The sequence below is a fragment of the Mirounga leonina genome, unplaced genomic scaffold (assembly GCF_011800145.1).
Source record: "Mirounga leonina isolate KUSES-001 unplaced genomic scaffold, KU_Mleo_1.0 Mir_171, whole genome shotgun sequence".
NCBI classification, from domain to species: domain Eukaryota; kingdom Metazoa; phylum Chordata; class Mammalia; order Carnivora; family Phocidae; genus Mirounga; species Mirounga leonina.
Genome location: NW_023270436.1, coordinates 5,797,052 through 5,815,472, shown reverse-complemented (window position 1 = coordinate 5,815,472; position 18,421 = coordinate 5,797,052). Strand labels below are relative to the sequence as shown.

The following is an 18,421-nucleotide window of genomic DNA, read 5'->3' as shown; positions in this document are numbered from 1 at the left end:
CTGCTTCAGTTAACCCTCTACATGTTAATGGCTCACAAATTTGCATCTTATGAAGTGCTGACATCTTACCTGAGTGCCAGTTCCTTCCATCCAGCTACTGTCCTTGACATCTGCTCTTGGATATCACAGATGTCTGAAATTGAAGTCATGTTCTTAGTCTCTAATCTGAGGTCTTTCCTAGTGTTTCCTGTCTTAATGAACGGCCCCACCTCCACCCGGTTATTCAAACAGAAAACCTAAGGGTCATCCTTGGCATTTCATCTTGTGTTCAGTCCACTAATCTGACTGATTTTTCTCTCCTAAATATGCCTTAAAATCATCCAGTTCTTTTTATCTCTAGAGCTGCTTTCGTACAGGTTACTATCCTTCCTGTCCTAGACTACTAAGGTAATCGCTAACGTATTCACCCCCAGGTACTCCTGCTTTTCACTCACCTGTTAACTCTACTTCAGCTACAGTTTTTTATTTAAAAACACAAATGTGGGACGCCTGGGTGGCTCAGTCTGCCTTCAGCTGAGGTCATGATCCTGGAGTCCCGGGATCGAGTCCCGCGTCGGGCTCCCTGCTCGGCGGGGAGTCTGCTTCTCCCTCTGACCCTCCTCCCTCTCACGCTCTCTTTCTCTCTCACATAAATAAAATCTTTTTTAAAAATTAAAAATAAAAATAAAAACACAAGTATGATGTTTCCATTTTAAAATGTACAAAAACTAACCACTTCAGTGGCTTTCCATTGCTGTTAGTATAAAGATCAAGACCTGTGAGTTCTACACCATCCTCCCCATTCTCACCATGCCCTGTGTCCCCTGTGGGCCCTTCCTCTCTTCTCATCCAGGCCTTACTCCCTCCCACAGTCCATTGTGGTTGACTGTGCTTTGGGGTGGTCTTCCCTGACCCTGCTGACCAGGTCAGCCCCGCTGCCCTCGCGGTCATGGGCTCTCAGAGCACCACCCGGCTCTGCCTCGTAGCACTTAGCATAGTGTGGGTTTTACATTTCTTGTGGATGTCTTTGATGATGTCTGCCTTCCTGCTGCAGATGGTAACTTCCACACAGGAAGGGACTAGGCGTGTTCTTGCTCACTGTTGAGGGCACACACACTCGATAAACATTTGTTGCTTGGTGCCCCGTGGAAGACAAAGAGATGAAAGAGTCTTAGATGTTCACTAAATTCACTGGTTCTCTGTGCCTCTTGCTGGTTGGGAGCCGGCCCTCAAGGGGCAGGGAAGACAACAAACAAGGAAACGCGTCCGTAAGCACACAGACTAACTCAGGCGGCTGTGGTGGGTATGGGATGGTGAAGAAAACCCAACAGAGCCCTGGCTGAGAGAGCCTGAGGGGTAGGAGGTGAGTCAGTCTAAAGTGGTTAATGGAGCGGGGCCCTCTGAGACGCCCTCACAGCTGCGAAGACGCTGGCTCCCTGAGGATCAGGGAGACGCGTGGGCAGGGGAGCGCTTGAGGCGCTGGAGGGAGCAGGCTTGGTGAGTTTGAAGACTGGAAAGGGGGCCAGTGAGGCGGTGTGTGGTGTGCAAGAGGGTGTGGGCGTGAGATTGGGTGTCCTGCATGTGCCCCCGAGAAAGGAGCATGCACTTCAGAGAGCAGTGGAGGGTTGGAGCAGGGGTGTGGCATGGTTTTATTCATGTTTTTAAAAGATGAGGCTGACGACTTGTGGAGGCGCACGAGTCAAGCTGAGAGATGGCTGATTGAGCAGCTGTGGGCTTTGTCTGAGCTTGGCTGGGGTGGCTGTCGTGGTCACGGAGGCGAGGCCAGGCAGGACAGAAATCATGGAGGGAGGCAGATATGGGGATGAGGAAGTAAGGCGGGCTTCCTGCGTGGATGCTCCTGGGATGGGAGAGTGAAGAGGGAGCCCGCTGAAGGCTTGGGTTTGGGGGTGCTGTTTGTGATGCAGTCCTGCACTAGACGTAGAACTTGGGAGCCGACATCAGGATGGCATTTTAGCCTGTGTGACTGGGTGAGATTACTTGAAGAGCGATTATAGACTTGCAAAGAAGGGGATCCCCCATTGGTGCCCTGCAGCACCCCAACATTTTAGAAGTCAAGCAGAAGAGGAGGAGGAGTGTCCAGTAAAGGAAACAGGGAGTGGCTAGTGAGGGAGCAGGACAGCCGGTGAGGGGCCATGATGCAAGCCCCGGAAAGTGTGTCATATGGTCCCGTCTAGTAGACGAGGGCAGTGCCCATTGGGTTTGGCAATGTGGAGGTCACAATGGCCTGGATAAAAGTGGTTTTGAGGGGAAGGGAGAGACAGAAACCTGATCGAGAGAGTGTGAAGCATGAAGCTCCCAAGAAGTTTTGCTGTGAAGGATAGAGGTATTTTGGCTGATAGGTGGGGGGTGGGGCTGTGGGAACCAAAGAAGTTTGTTTCAGGAAGGGGCATCTAGAACATGTTTGTATGGGAATGGACCAGTAGGTAGGACAAAGTTGTTGCTGGCAAAGAGAATCATTGCAGGATTTAATTTGGAGAGGCCTCAGGAAGAGCTGACTGCACACCAGTGGAAGGGCTGGCCTGTGAGGAGCAGGACGCTTGCCTGCAGGAAGAAGGGGGAGGGTGGCAGGGAGTGTGGGTGCAGATGCAGCCAGCTGCGGGGGCGCCTGTGGGAGGATGAGGACACTGCCATCAGGCTGCTTCTGTTTTCTCAATTACCGTGGCAGGTTATCAGCCCCAAGAGAGGGAGGTGGAGGAGACACGGGAGATTTGAGGAGAAAGGAGGGTACCAGGGACATTGCTGTTATGACCGCGAAGCAGCAATTGGAAATACTGGGAAGTGTGAAATCAAGACTCTCAGAGGAGTGTGTGGAGGCCTGGTGCCCATTTGAGGTTTGTCATCATGGATTCAGTAAAGCCTGGCATCATTCAGCCGCTTGGGTGCCTGCGTGGACAGGTGGAGAACTGATTTAAGAAGGAGGGTGTTATTACAATGGTGTGACAGGGAGAAGGCGGCAAGAGAGCTAGCAGTGAGCCTGGGAGAGGAGCTCTCATGGTGGACGGAAGCGGAGTGAGCGGCTGATAGGAGAAATGGAAAGGCTAGCGCTTGTGAGTCTGTGGGTGAGGGACTACTGGAGTCGGTTAGCTGGCAGGGGACGAAGCGCCAGGTGGTCAGAGAGTGGGTGGCTTGAACGGATTTTGGAGATGGCCGTGCCGTTATTGGTGATGACAGAGCTGAGGAATGGCCTTCGCGTGGTGATGCAAGAGGAGGGTGGCCGGTGAGAAGGGTGGGGCTGCGGAGTCTGCGCCAGGAAAGGGAGTGGGAGGAAAAGGCGGATGGGGTCTGATTAGTGGGACAGAAAACCATGAAAAGCAGATTGGAGGTCCTCTGGGAACAAAGGAAAGATGCTGTCGGATTAACAGAGTCAGAAAGCTGGAAGGACAGACAGTGTTGTGGTCAAATGATCAGGTTTCCCTGGAGACAGGTCAGCTGCTCATACGTTTGTATGCCAGCGTCCTCCTCATCTGCGTGCAGTGATGTGCCTGGGTCGTCAGGTTAGTGGTGTCCCTGCCGGCAGCTGATTTAGCTCTGCGGTTGAGAACGCCGGTGTCTGTCTTTCTCATGACTTCACATCTTCGTTACAGGGATCTCACCAGCAAAAGCTTACTGGTTTTTTTTTTGTTATGGGAAATTTCTAATAAATTCAAAAGTAGAGGAAATAACAAAATGTACCCCTGTGTACCCTTCACCCACGTTCAAACCCATCATCATCTGCTGTTCTTGCTTCATGTGCTCCTTTACTTCTTTGTTTACATGAGAAGCCAGTCTATTACCTGAGAGGTTTTGTGGGTATCAGCATCTTACTGATAATATGAGCACTTGTGCAGCCGGCATTTCAAAAAAGAAGAAAATACGTAATACAGATCTCTGTTCTTGGGTCTCCAAAGCATGCTCCTTCACATTTTGACTGACTGATAGTGTAGAAAACTTTTTTTTTTTTTTTTTTTGGGTGATAGGCTGGTACATCTACATTATCCTGATTATTTAAAAAGGAAACAGATACAAAATTGTGTTGGGTGAAATACTCGCCTGATGTTCTAATACTAAGTAGAAATACACTTTTCGGTCCCTTCCATTCCTTTGGTTGAACTTCATTCACACAGCAGCTGCCCTGCATCTTTTAGTCCCCAGTCTTTTGAAGGCATCCCTGTCCTGTCCCCACACCAACCCTTCTCCCTCACCAGCCCCGCTCTTCCCTGTCGTCAGTGCTATCAAGACATGGTCCTCAGTCTCCCTGGCCCCGGTCTGGGGCCCACTGGCGTGCCCTTCTGCAAGCGTATGTCCTCAGAAGCCTGGCTGGGGGTTTTAGTGGCCTGGCGGCGAATTTCTCTTCTTTGTCACTGGCAGCAGTCCCAGGTGTGTTCCTTTGTAGCTCCCGAGCCACAGTCTGCCTCATTCAGGATAGCGCCGTGCAGCATTAGGTGGCATCTGACTTCACAGGTGTTTGCAGAGTCTGATGTTGAGGCTTTTGGCTGCTGCTTCCTGTAGGAGCATAACTGCGTTTCTCTCTCCTGCCGCGTCAGGGTGATTGGTCTTGATTTTATGTCTAACCTGGACAGAGTATGACCCAGCCTTCTGGAGCGTTGTTCGCAGTTTCCTGACCTCCCCCTCTGTGGTTGAATGGCTGGCATTCCTCTGATGCCTTCCGTCATCTTGGCACCAAGCGTCCCTGTGGGATGCTGTCTGTCCATGTGTCTCAGTCATTGGCATCTCTGTTCTCCAACACCTGCCCTGTGGAGACTAGGCCCTTCTACTTTGAGTTCCTGGTTTGCAACCATAAGATCATTTTAACAAGAAATTCATGAAAAACTAGTGCACTCTTTTTTCCCAGGCAAAACAGTATTTTTTGGTGAGCTATGTAAAAGAGATAACATATGTAAAAGGTGTATGTAAAAGTATGTTTAAATAATCTCTCTTTCAGAATCCACATCCATTCCTCCCAGCACAGCATGAGCTTCTTCCAGGGCCGAGGGACTGTTACCTGTATTTTGCATCAGACTCAGGCTGAAGTTAGGGAAGAAAATCGGTGTCCTCGCTCTGTCCTTCCTCTTGACGTTTGCCCCCTGCAGGTGTGACCAGAGGGGGCTCCTTCCCCCACAAGCACGTCTGCCTACAAGGAACATTAAGGCCAGTGTGGGGGCCTGTGTGTCTCCCACAGCCTTAGACTATGGTTCAGGGTTAGCACTGCCTCCCAATCTCGAATGGGGAGCACTTGCCTGGAGCGGCCCTCAAAAGGCGACAGCTCTGTCCTCTCAGCTGTGAATCCTGCACCTGCACCTCCAGATGGCCCTTCCCAGTGCCAGCACCCAGAGCTTCTATGCCCTCAGGACAGTTTCTCTGTCTTTAGGACTCATTTTCTTTACTTCTTTGCATCTCAGCATCAGGTATTTATTTGCCGATTACTCATTTTTAGCTGTACTGAGAGGGCAGTTCTGATTTGGATGTTCCTTCATGTCACAATGTTTAGATGAGGCAAAGATTCCAGTGGATGGAAGGAAGGCCCTTTTTCATGGAAGGTGGGGATTTCAGGGGCTGAATTTAAGCAGTTTTTCTCTCAATTCTCAGCAAACTCTACATTCCTATTTGAGCAGTTCCTCCCCACTGTAGATTGAACTTCCAGACTGCTGGCCCGCTCCTGAGGTCTCATGTGGAGAGACTGAGTGTCTCAGTCTGGAGACACTGTCAGGAGACCTCAGGGCAAGGCTCCTTCTTCCTCAGGTCAGAAGGGTGATCCTGCAGTTCTAAAGGCTGTCCCCTTCAAAGCTCTTATGGATCATTGGATATGAGACATGTCTTGAGTGGGAGAATCTTGGGAACATGTGCATTTGGGATTTGTAGGAATTTTAGCTCATACCTGCTCCCTCACTTTCCAGTCTTCTTTATGCGTACAGGTGTAGTGGGGCAGGTGATGTTTAGGAAAGTTTATGGCAGGGATCCTTTTTACTGCTGTTTGTCCTGTTGTTCTTTGTTTGGTCATGTGGGAAATTGGCTGGAGTTTCTCTTGCTTTATCTTCTTTTTCCTTTTCCTGCAGAATGTGGCTTATCCCACCCCCCATCCCCACCATGGGGTAAGACTTACAGGTATGTTTGAGCATTTTTACTTGGAAGGAATGGTGACTGATTTCCTCCTTGAGGGAAACTCTGGCGGAAGTTCATGTAGGAATTTCATGTCCCTGAGCTTTGGGGTGGAGTTTTTGCCCTCTGAGTGGAGTCAGTCTCTTCCGAGGCCAGTCTGGATGGGTGCCCTGACCCTCACTGCTTCATTTCCAAGTGAGGAAAGCCACATAGTGTCTGGGTTGGCTGGTGAGGGAGGGAGGCTGCGCCTTTGTCCTCCTGTTGTCCCTGCCCTGAAGCTATGGACTCCTCTCTCTCCAGGGACATCTGCGATGCTGTGCACATTCTTACGTGCTCAAAGTTGGTTGGAGAAGTCAGCCATTTGGGAGATCATATTTGTTTAGTTTAGTTTCATGTCTGTACAGTGTACCTGGTTCTGGGATCAGTTTGTTGTTGCAAGAGGAGCAGGAAAAGAATGTCTTCCCAGCATTAACTGATTTTTTAAAATTTATTTTTATTTTGTTATGTTAGTCACCACACATTACATCATTAGTTTTTGGTGTAGTGTTCCATGATTCATTGTTTGCATATAACACCCAGTGCTCCATGCAATACGTGCCCTCCTTAATACCCATCACCAGGCTAACCCATCCCCCCACCCCCTCCCTTCTAAAACCCTCAGTTTGTTTCTCAGAGTCCATAGTCTCTCATGGTTCGTCTCCCCCTCTGATTTCCTCCCCCCTTCATTTTACCCTTTCTTCACCTAATGTCTTCCATGCTATTCCTTATGTTCCACAAATAAGTGAAACCATATGATAATTGACTTTCTCTGCTTGACTTATTTCATTTAGCATAATCTCCTCCAGTCCCATCCATGTTGATGTAAAAGTTGGGTATTCATCCTTTCTGATGGCTGAGTAATATTCCATTGTATGTTATGGAAGGATAGACCTTCTTTAAAGAAGACCACGTCTTCTTCATCCGATTTTTTTATCATAAAAAACTTCAGATACGCACAGAGGTACAACATTTTATTTATCGTTTATCCATCATTATGTGTCCATTACCTGGCTTCAGTAGTGACAATGTTTTTGCCACATTTGCTTTACTGTCTTGTTTTTTTTTTCTGAAGCATTTGAAGACCATCTTGGTCCCATCTCGTATCACTTCATTCCTGCAAACTTCACTATATATCTCTGAGAACACTGACATTTGTTTACATGACTCCAGTGGTGTTAGCATACCTAATAACACAGTTGGCCGCATTTCTTACACAACGTGATGACCCCATCCCTAATCATGTTTCCTCACTTGTCTCCTTTCAGCAGCTGGTTTATTGGAATCAGATTCCAAAGAAGGTCCTCATGTTACAGTTGATTGTTAGGTCTTGAGTCTCTTTAATCTAGAGTAGCTCTCTCCCACGACTCCCCACTTCCAGGCCATTTACTTGTTGGAACAATGGGCAGCTGTCCTATGGACTGGCTCACACTTTGATATTTTCTACTTGCTTCCTGGCATTTCTTCTATCCCTCCTTGTTCCTTTAAATAAAAATGATGTCTAGAGTCTTGGTTAGGTCCTGGTTCAATCTTTTGGGAAGAATATTTCAGAGTGATGCTGTGTGTTTCCTATCGCATCGTATTGGGGGGGCACACAGGTCTGGTTGCTCCTCTTTTGAGTAATGCTAAGATCGGTGAGTGGGTTTAGGTGGTAACAGCCTGAACCTTGCAATGTAAAATTCCTGGTCATGGTCAGGTATTTCGTTAGGGTTACACATTTACTACCTGGGTTGTTGCATTACCTCAAAAGATAGTTCATAGAGGGGCATCTGGGTGGCCCAGTCATTTAAGCATCTGACTCTTGATTTCAGATCAGGTTGTGATCTCAGGGTGGTGAGATTGAGCCCCGCGTGGGGCTCCACACTGAACAGGGTGTCTGCTTGAGATTCTCTCTCTCCCTCTGCCCCTCCCCACCATGCTCTCTCTCTAAAATAGATAAATAAATCTTAAAAAAAAAAAAACCTCATAGAGGAAAGATAGGGTGGAGGCATGGTTCTTGCCTTTTAATTGCCAGTTTTCAGGGTAAAAAGTTGGTGGCCTAGTTACTTCCAGTTTTATTCAGTGCCTTGAATCTCTGTCTCTCTGCCTCTGTCTGTCCCTCTCTCTCTCTCTCCCTCCTCCCCTCTACCCCCATTCCTCACCCCTGAAATCATTGTGAACTCCTGAGGTTTTGTATATTTAATTTGTTTCAGTAGATTGCGTTCATTATTCCTTTTGATGCTCGGTTGTCCCATTTTTGGCCAATGGGAGTCTCTTCATAAATTGGCATTGGTGTTCCTTTGGCATGACTCTCTTGCTTTCTGGAATAACGAGATGTCCCAGCTCATTTTGTAAACTGCTGCTCTGGCCTTGAAATCAGCTGCTCCTTCAAGGATCCCTGTGTCTTTTGGTGGAGAAGGGTGTTTTGCTGTTGGTTGTCATTGCTTCTAGGTCTTTTTGGTGGATAGAGCTAAAAAAAGACATGAATTCAAACTGATAAGTCAAATTTTATGTTGGATTAGTTTTTTCCTTAACTTTGATTTTATGTTTGTGTTTGGTTTATCTTACATTGAATCTTGGTTCCTAACAATGTTAACAAAATTACTTGTTTGCTTAATCTTTATAAACACACCAGTGTTGTTATAACTAACAATTAAACTATTGAAAGAAGTTTGATTTCTTTGCAGCTCTTTTAAAAAAAGATTTTATTTATTTATTTGAGAGAGCAAGCGAGCACAAGCAGGGGGAGCGGCAGAGGGAGAAGCAGACTCCCCAGCTGAGCAGGGAGCCCGATGTGGGACTCAGTCCCAGGACCCTGAGATCACGACCTGAGCCAAAGGTGGATGCTTAACGGACTGAGCAACCCAGGCGCCCCTCTTTGCAGCTTTTTTGGCAACCGGATATGTCCCGCTAAGTGTGTACACTTGGTATGTGGTGCTCAGAAGCCCTTTGTGGATGTTACCAACTTGAAAATTAAGGTTCATTCTCTTCATTTGTTTTAAAATTTGAGGTATCATTTTCCTTTTTTTTATTTAATTTTATTTTTGGAAAGCCAAAACTACATAACAGGGTACATTCGGAAAAGTTTTACTTCATCTTTGCTCCTTCTTCCCCCATAGATAATTGCTTACATTCGGTTTTGTGTTACCCTCCGTATTAATTTGTGCATGTTATGTGAATAAATACATACATTCGCATTCACATCCCTGCTTTGCACAAAAGTTAGCATAGTATATATGCTGTTCTGTGTCTTGCTTTGTTTACTAAGCAGTATGACGGGGGTTTGCTCCATATCAATGCATAGTGTTCTTCCTCATTCCTTTTTTTTGAGCAGCTAAGCAGCATTTTATTGTGAGGAAGGACTAGAGTTGATTGGACCAGTCCCCTGTGGATAGGCCTTTGGTTGTCTGCAGTTTTGCCATGACAGGTACTGCCTCAGTGAATAACCTAGGACATCTGTCACTTCCTATTTCTGCCATTATATCTTGGGATGGATCTCTAGAAATGTTGTTATAGAACAAAGAATAAATGCATATATTTTTCCAGCCACTGACTATATATTTGCTGAAATTTGGGTATCTAGTTCAATTTCATAATCCAGACACTTCCATTTAAAAGAGTCCAATTTATTTTGCCACTTTAATGTTGAAGAAATCTCATTTGCCCATTACCTTGTCTTTGTATGGAACATACTGTTGAAAGTGTTACTTTAAGAAGATCTGTTGATTTCATTTAATTAATTAATTGAAGTATCAGTTACTGATTATAGAATACAAACGATGAAAAGATTGCTAAAACATAGTCCTAAATCTCACAAGAGTTCAAATAAATATTTTGGGATTTATTTTATTTCCTGATCATTCTATTTGTTGTGTATTTTGTCCCCTGTTGGTTGTGAAAAGACTGGTAATAAGGCACTGGGAAGTGTGCCTCTATACCAGAATGAAGTGGGATATGTCTGTTGGAGGAGAGAGGTTGTCATAAAATATTCTATAGATGCATTCTACAAATATTAATTAAACACCCCCCCTTCACTGGAACGTAACAGTGAGCAACACACAGAGTTCTTTCCTCATGGCATTTACATCCTACTACAAGAGATGTATCAAAAACCAAGGAACAATAAGATAATTACAAGTTCTATGTGCTTTGAAGGAATCAAAGAGATTAAAATGGAGTCTCAGCCCAGGGACCTTCCTCAGGTGAGGGAGGAGGAGCAGCTGACACAGCAAGCCACGTGCCAGGTGGGGGAGAAAGCATTTTAGGCACTAGCTTGTGGTGTTGAGGACTGAAGCAGAAGGCACAGCAAGGTATGGGGCAGAGTGGAGGCAAGGTCATGCAGGGCCTTGGGTTTTCACTGAAGGGTTTGGATTTTATTTTAAGTATATCAGGAAACCATTGAGGACAATTAAGCAAGGGAATGACGTTCAATACCGGTATATCGTAGATTTATTCTTTCTATAGACCGGAAGGCTACTCAAATGGGATGTTTTAGTTCTAAAGCAAACACTGTCCTTTCTGAAGTTCAAAGCGGAGATAGTTTTCCTTCTTGCTCCTTTATGCAGGACAGCTGCTCCTCATGTTCAGGTCTTCTGAGGATTTCTTTTCTTTTTCAATAATACTCCCTTGACGTTGTTTAAATAATTACAGTAAGTGGTTGTAAGTGGATTATATACTTGGGCTATGAACAGGAGCATGATATCTACAAATTCTCTTCTTCAGACCTGCAAATCCAAGAGATACATCTCTCTGGACGATAAGAGAGCTTCTTCCTCAAGATCAAAAAAGGTCTGTATTGCTGCTGTCATGTTTATATGAAATTAATTATGGAACCAATAGCAATTTTTGGAAAAGAGGCATTTTCAGTATATTTACTTATGTTTCTGTTACAGGAGACTGGAGTGAGACCCATGTAGGGAATCCCCAGAAGGAAGGATTGGCACACGTGGAACCCGAGGAGCTTGCTTCCTGGGAAGGCTCCTATCTGATGTGTAGGAGGCAGAATGTCCTACTGACTCTTCAAGGGGAGGCTACAGGGGACCGAGACCCTCCACCACAGGGGACACTGTGCAGTCCTTTTTCTAGAAGTGGGAAGTACGAGATTGTTCTACAAGAGGAAGATTCCAGGGGCTTACAAACGCAGAGGTTTGCACCTTGGGAGCCCCTTGGAATGTTGACAACTCAGGATCTAAAGGAAAGTTCTGTGTTCATGAGTTACAGAATTCATGTGGAAGTAAATGTCACTTTATGATCAATAATAATACTGAGTGAGGAGCACTATGCAGGAAGAAATCTTCCACAGAAATACAGGCAGGGAGAAGCTTAGGCCAACCTTAGACCTACCTAATAGAGCAAGCCTGAGATAAACTGCCAGAATGGCCAAATAAGAGACTCTATGAAATAGCAATCCTGTAACTATAGTAGTCGTACAGAAATTTTTTCCTCTAAATCACGATACCAAATAGGAAAAATGATCTACAAGTGCCCCATGTGTAGGGAATTTTTCTCTGAGAGAGCAGATCTTTTTATGCATCAGAAAATTCACACTGCTGAGAAACCCCATAAATGTGACAAGTGTGACAAGGGTTTCTTTCATATATCAGAACTTCATATTCATTGGAGAGACCACACAGGAGAGAAGGTCTATAAATGTGATGATTGTGGTAAGGATTTTAGTACTACAACAAAACTTAACAGACATAAGAAAATCCACACAGTGGAGAAGCCCTATAAATGCTATGAGTGTGGCAAAGCCTTCAATTGGAGCTCACATCTTCAAATTCACATGAGAGTTCATACAGGTGAGAAACCCTATGTCTGTAGTGAGTGTGGAAGGGGCTTTAGTAATAGTTCAAACCTTTGCATGCATCAGAGAGTCCACACCGGAGAGAAACCCTTTAAATGTGAAGAGTGTGGGAAGGCCTTTAGGCACACTTCTAGCCTCTGCATGCATCAGAGAGTTCACACAGGAGAGAAACCCTATAAATGTTATGAGTGTGGGAAGGCCTTCAGCCAGAGCTCAAGCCTCTGCATCCATCAGAGAGTACACACTGGGGAGAAACCCTATAGATGTTGTGGGTGTGGGAAGGCCTTCAGCCAGAGCTCAAGCCTCTGCATCCACCAGAGAGTGCACACTGGGGAGAAACCTTTTAAATGTGATGAGTGTGGGAAAGCCTTCAGTCAAAGCACCAGCCTCTGCATCCACCAGAGAGTGCATACAAAGGAGAGAAACCATCTCAAAATATCAGTTATATAGAGCGTTTTGCTAAGAGTTAAAAATCTTAAAACCCATAAGTGCCACTAGGAAGGAAACCCTGTAAATACCTACATTGACCCAAGAAATTTTTACAGCAAGCCCCAGCAGGACATTCTTTTTGAAGAGGCATATGTGAGGTTAGTTTTTTTTGATTCATGCCGAGTGTGTTCCACAACTTGGCTTTGAATCTGGAATCCCTCTGAGTGTCTGCCCAAGACAGGCTGTGAGGTCCCAGTCATGGGTGTGTGTTTCCTGGGATTTGGGCCTGATGCCTCAGTTAATGGGAAATACAACACAGGAAACCATGATCATTGCCCAGCCTCCTGAGTCACCTTCTGTCTACGCTTTACCTAAAAGTTATCCCAGTCATCCCCCCCTTCAGGAGCTCATGCCCTTCCTTCTCTCGATTCAGGCATACTGGTTAATGCATTTGAAAAGGGACAGCTCCCACAAAGACAGTGTTCTGGTATTTCTGAGGTTATCCCTTGGTTCAGCCCCTACATGTCGTTCCATAGATCCTATTACCTGTGAGCCCGCTTTACCTGTATGTCCTCACAGTACCCATAAATAACCACCCCTTCCTAGATGGCATTAAATTTCATTTTAGATTTTAGGTGACTCATAATTTCCATTCACTTGGCCCATCAGAGAAGTCACTGGCAGACATACATGCCCTTGAACTTTTTTTTAAAACATGTTGTGGATTCTGCTAATCACTGTGTCTCTATGTTAGACTTAATTTTCTAGTGGCTACATCACATATTTTTAACTTGAATTTTTTGGAAATAGCTGAATGTAAATAGGGAGGAAGAAGCAAGCAAGCAAAGTTGGAACTTTTCTCCATCCAGAATTGCCCTCTTGGGCTCCTTTTGTAGCACGTGGAGCTCCTTACCAGCTAGGGGAGACCATAGGAGAAGTGGATGGTGGGAGGAGTCACTAATAATATTTAGTCTGTTTCTGTAATTTTGGGCAATAATGTGTAGGAGTCCTCGATACCTTCATTGAGGATCATGTATTCCTTCGTTTTTAGGCATGAATATCTATGTCACTCTCTCCTTTCTTCATTCATTCAACAAGTATTTATTGAACACCTCCTATGTGCCAGGCATTGTGCTAGGTGCTGGGAATACCAATGAGTAAGACAGACAAGGGCCCTACTCTCATGGAGTTTACTTCTGGTGGAGGAGACAGATGATACGCAAGTAAGCAAATACATACTGTAGTTTGAGATAGTGATTAAGTGCTATGAAGAAAATAAACTAGGGTGATGATTTAGAGTGGGGGTGGGGTGGGGGTGGGGCATCATTAGACAGCAGTCAGGGAAGGCCTTTCTGAGGGGGGCGCTGGAGTGGAGCGTGCAAGGCTGGGAGCACCAGCTGGCTGGCCCCCGCTGTCATGTTTGCGGAGCGGAAGGTGGCCAGGTGCTGGGGCAGAGTGAGCAGCGGGGAGGGGAGAGATACTGAGTTGCTCAGTATCCCAACGTTTATAGGCCCTTTTTTCTTTTCTTTTTCTTTCTTTTGGTTTTTTTTTTTTTTGTGTGTGTGTGTGTGTGTGTGTGTGTGTGGCTAGATTGATATTAAAAACTCATGTGGAAGAACTCAAGGAATGTTTAGAAGACCAAAAGTCCCCAATGATGAGAACAAAAATCAACTAATTTTTAACTTTCTCTTCTCATTCCTGTTTCCATTGATTCCCACATGTAGTCCTTATGCTCAGGAAGTCTTGGGGGAAGTTAAGGATCTTTGAAGCTCTGAAATGGGTGAACAGGTTTGTGGTGTCTGTCAATTGTCTTAAGAGGTTGGGAAATGAATTACCTGAAATAGTCATCGAAATACTGAAACAAAGCTTGATTTTCTCTTCATATTTGAATTAATTTTTTCTGTTTGACTGGAAAGGGTTTTTGTGTAACTAAAACCTCAAAGGCATAAAGGAGATTTAAAAGGAGCACATAATTTAGTGGGTGGGCCATGAAACTAGAGATGGGGTTTGGGGATAATTGTGTCCCTCTCTGGATTTTCATCCAGACAGCTCTGTTCACAGCCTTTGGGAAGTCCCTTCTCCTGTGTGTCCTTCTTGCCCAGGAGAGGGCCAGCCTGGTTCCTGGGTGGAACCCCTTCCAGGCCTGACGCCCTCGACTACGATTTACTGTAGTGTCTTACCCTCGTCCATGTCATGGTAGCCTGCGGCGTTAGAGAGCCGCCTAGACTTTTAGTTGGTAGAGAGACAGCGGAAATATCATCAGTAGGATTTTAGTTTTAGGAAAAATCGGTTTGATTTCTAGCTTTATTACTATTAGGTGTGTGAGCTTGGGCAGATCGCCTAATCGTTGAGTCTAGTTTTCTCACAGAACGAGGACATTAGGCTAAATGATTTCCGAGTTTCCAGCTAGTCCTAGAGTTCTATATTTCTACATAGTTGAATTATTTTATCATGCTGTTGCTGGGGAATATGACTAACACTTTTGAAGCTACTAATTTTATGTCGAGCTTTAAAGTCCATAATTGTTATCTTCGGAAAATATTATTTGACCTACAGTATGTCCAAATCAATTTAATAAAATCACTTTATAACAGGGTTCTGTGCTTGACATGTAGTTCTGTGAATTCAGGGGTCATTTTGTGTGTGTGTGTGTGTGTGTGTGTGTGTGTGTGTGGTGGGGGGTGGCTTGTATATTATGCCTAGGGTGAACTTATAATTTACTGTCCAAACTGAGCACTTAAGGGTAAAGGAGGTGCTGTTAATGAGGACCACAGGCCTAAACTGGGACTGTCCTAGCAAACCAAGTTGCGAGGACACCCTGGCCCAAGGATCACAACCCAAGCAAGTAAGAAATGACTAAATTGCATCAGGAATAACTCAAAGAGGAGTGGTAAGGTCTGTGGCAAACTGGAGAAGGCATGTCTTACTGAAGGGTTGGCCCCTACTTGGCTGTAACTGTTTATTTCTCTGCTAGAATATAGGCCAAAGGCTCCCACATACTCTCTTAAGAGAAAACCAGCAACCTGGAGTTTTATATAAAATTTAGTGATTTTTGAATGTTGGCAACGAATTCATGTTCCCTGTGTGACCCATCTTGGTCATTTCTATTACCTGCCTAGTGCCCATAGGTTTTTCTTTCACTTTGCAAAGCCCTGCTCCAGTCCCTGATGACTGCGGCCCGCTCCTGGTAAGGTGTGATCTACCCCTTGGGGAAGGTGTGGTGGCCCCTGTTCTGTGCCACAGCCTTTGACTTTGGTTCTTGCATCTGCTGGCTTTGAGGGGCAAGTCTATATGCCACTTCCACCATCAAGGTGGAAGCAGTCCAAACTGGCCTTTTTGACGTGTCACATGTGGGCACACCTGTCCCCCACTGAGTCAGCACTCTGGGTGCCTGCTAAGATTCAGGGTGTGAGAGAGAAGTCAAGGCTTACTTCACAGTTTCTGACTTGGGGCCCTATTGAATAAGTGGCAGATTGCACCTTTAAGAACACGATGAAGCATTTCACTTTTCTTATTCAAAGCCATTAATAAAATAGGCCGTTGGTTAGCCCCCCCCCAAAAAAAGAACTCCGTCAAATCAGAGAGCCCCGAACATCCAGATGGTCTGCTGTAGAGGCTCTGGGCGCCCAGGTCTGTCACAGGCCACCTCGAGGAAGTTGTCGGATTCTTGAGTGTTGTGTGAGTCTGGATGTGATGCCTTCTGAGGGACTTCCCAACTCTTGGTTCTATTATCCTAAAAAATGTGAAATTGTTAATTTTTCTGTATAACTTGCTGTTATTCTCAGGCATTTGAAAAAAACAGGTGAATGGAAAGCAAATAATCAGAAGCAGATGGAAAAAGTCCTCAATGGGGGAATCAAACCTGAGGGGAGAGGCGGGGAAGAGGTTGACACCATCACCGGGCAGGAGCCAAATATAAATAGCGTTGCCGGATTAAGAGAGAGAATGAGAGATAGGGAGAATGAGGTTGGCAGAGCTCTTACTCTGTGACCGTGTGCAGTTTCCTAACTTTCCCACACCTCAGGTTTTCACCTACAAAACCTATGGTTTTGAAAATACCTAACTCATGAAATAGTTGGAAGGGCTATTTGGAAGCATTTAGTAATACAACAGGAAGAAAACAATCCCAGTTGCCTGTTAAGGAAGATGGGTCCCATTGTTTGGAGTTCTTTTGTTCTGCTGAACCACACTGTGATGGGTTTGGGCATCTAAATTTGGGGGTAGAACCTAGAGAGAGCTGAATTGCTTTATGTGAGAAGGGCCAGCAGAACTTGACTCTCCCAGGGTAGTCTGGGACAAGAAAATAGAGTAGAATTGGAAAGGTCATTGGAAGAGAGGGACCCAGGGGTTTCACAGATGAACCCTTAGGACCTCAGAATCCCTCCTTAAAGTCTTGAGATGCTTGGTCTGAGTGGATTGCTTATGGAAACTGGAGGGACTGAGTGCTGTGTCCCAGCTGGAAAGGGACAGAACATCTGTACTACGATAAAAATAAATGTTGGAGCCAGCAGAGAGCAGCCACAAGCCCATGAGCTCCAAGGAGTGTGGAGAAGCCTCTGGGAGAGGCAGGTAGGGAGGCCTCTGGGTCTCTTACTACTCCTAGTGTACATAGGTAGAATACTTTGAAGATCATGACTAAATTAGATTTTTTTTTAATCATTCCCATATTAGGCACATGAGCAAATCCAAAGATCCCAGGGCCTTGTGTTTATTATACATGTCGGCGAGAGCTTGGCATAGATCTCAGTGGAAGGTGACTGTCACACCAAAGTGCTCTCATTGCTCGGATTTAGGCACATGCAAACGAAATACAGTGTTAGAGTAAAATAATAGCATATAAAGATTGCTTTTATTGGTTTTCAGGTGAATTTATGCCTTTTATAGACTCTGTCTTGTTTGTACCTTGACAGTTATATTTACTAAATGCTTCTGAAAATGGGTTCACTCAGAGACTTCCCTCCTCCTCTGGGCTGGCCCTGGCCCCAGTCTTCTCTGTATCATGAATTATGGTGGGAGTGTTGTGTTTGGAGGGATTTTAAACCTGATACCTATAGATGTGTTTCAGGGAGGTCTTGAACCTCCTTAAAATATATGCAGAATTTTGTGTATATGTGGGTATATGCATTTTTCTAGGAAGAAGGGCTTTCCTCGAATGTGTGACTCTAATCAATAAAGAACACTAATTGAGGAAATCTATCTGATTTAGCCACGTGGTTATTCACTGTGCAGGAACCTTGGGGAAAGGGATGTCTAATAAGAGTTCAGAACAGAAGTGGGTCCACTGGAACGAATAGAAAATGTTGGATGTAATAAATGGAAGAAAAAATATCACACTGTGCTGTGTTGTAAAGAAAGAGAGAAGGCCTTTGGCATAAAACAAAAGACACATATGTGTGCCGGATGTAATGGATCAGCTGTGTTATGGTATAATGTAAGGTGCTTAAGAGACAAGTTCTGTGAGCAGTGTACCAAAGCTGAAAGCTGGTGTAGGTGAGAACGGCTAGGTGTTTCCGAGGGGCTGGCTGGGAGGCAGAAGGAGCTGGCTATGTGATTGGAAACACTGAAGCTAACAGAGTTGGCCTCTTGGTTGCAAAGAAGGCACTTCTTGTTGTAACGTTGGAGTGAGGTCCCAGTGCTGGTGTGGATTGTATTTAGATTCTCAAATAAACCTATTCTGTCGCTTGGTGTTGTGTTCTTCCATGTTTCATTTCTGTGTCCCACTTGCCTGCAGTACAGAGTTAAGGTAATGTGTCTTCGTTAACATTTAAGTCAGTCATCTTGAGCCTTCATCCTGTCTCCAAGATGTTCTTACCCCTGGCACTCCTCTATCCTGAAGCGTCCCCCTCCTGCCTTTCTGAGGTAAGCTTGAGACCCACAGGGTTTTAGTCTGGAGGGTAAGCACTGTCTGCGTCCCATGGAGAGTGAGCAGGACGTTGGGACTGGGATGCCAGCAGGCCGTGTTTCTGTAGCTGTCGCTGTGACGCTCTTACTGCCAGTGACAGGTTGGGAGAGAACCAGGCTCTCTCTGGCTTGCACACCAAGACAGGTCACTCGATCCAGTAAACATCAGGAAAAGAAATTTTAAAAAGCACAGTG

The 18,421-nt window shown here is 45.3% G+C and overlaps 1 long non-coding RNA gene across 8 annotated transcripts in view; it reads left to right on the top strand.

The window, feature by feature from the left end:
• LOC118018394 overlaps positions 1–18,010 on the top strand; it is a 48,588-nt gene extending 30,578 nt beyond the window's left edge. For all 8 annotated transcript variants that reach the window (XR_004681385.1, XR_004681384.1, XR_004681388.1 and 5 more), the window contains 2 exons: positions 10,813–10,878; positions 10,983–18,010. This is a non-coding gene — a long non-coding RNA (uncharacterized LOC118018394). The remainder of the gene's footprint in view (positions 1–10,812; positions 10,879–10,982) is intronic.
• The last annotated feature ends 411 nt before the right edge of the window (positions 18,011–18,421 follow it).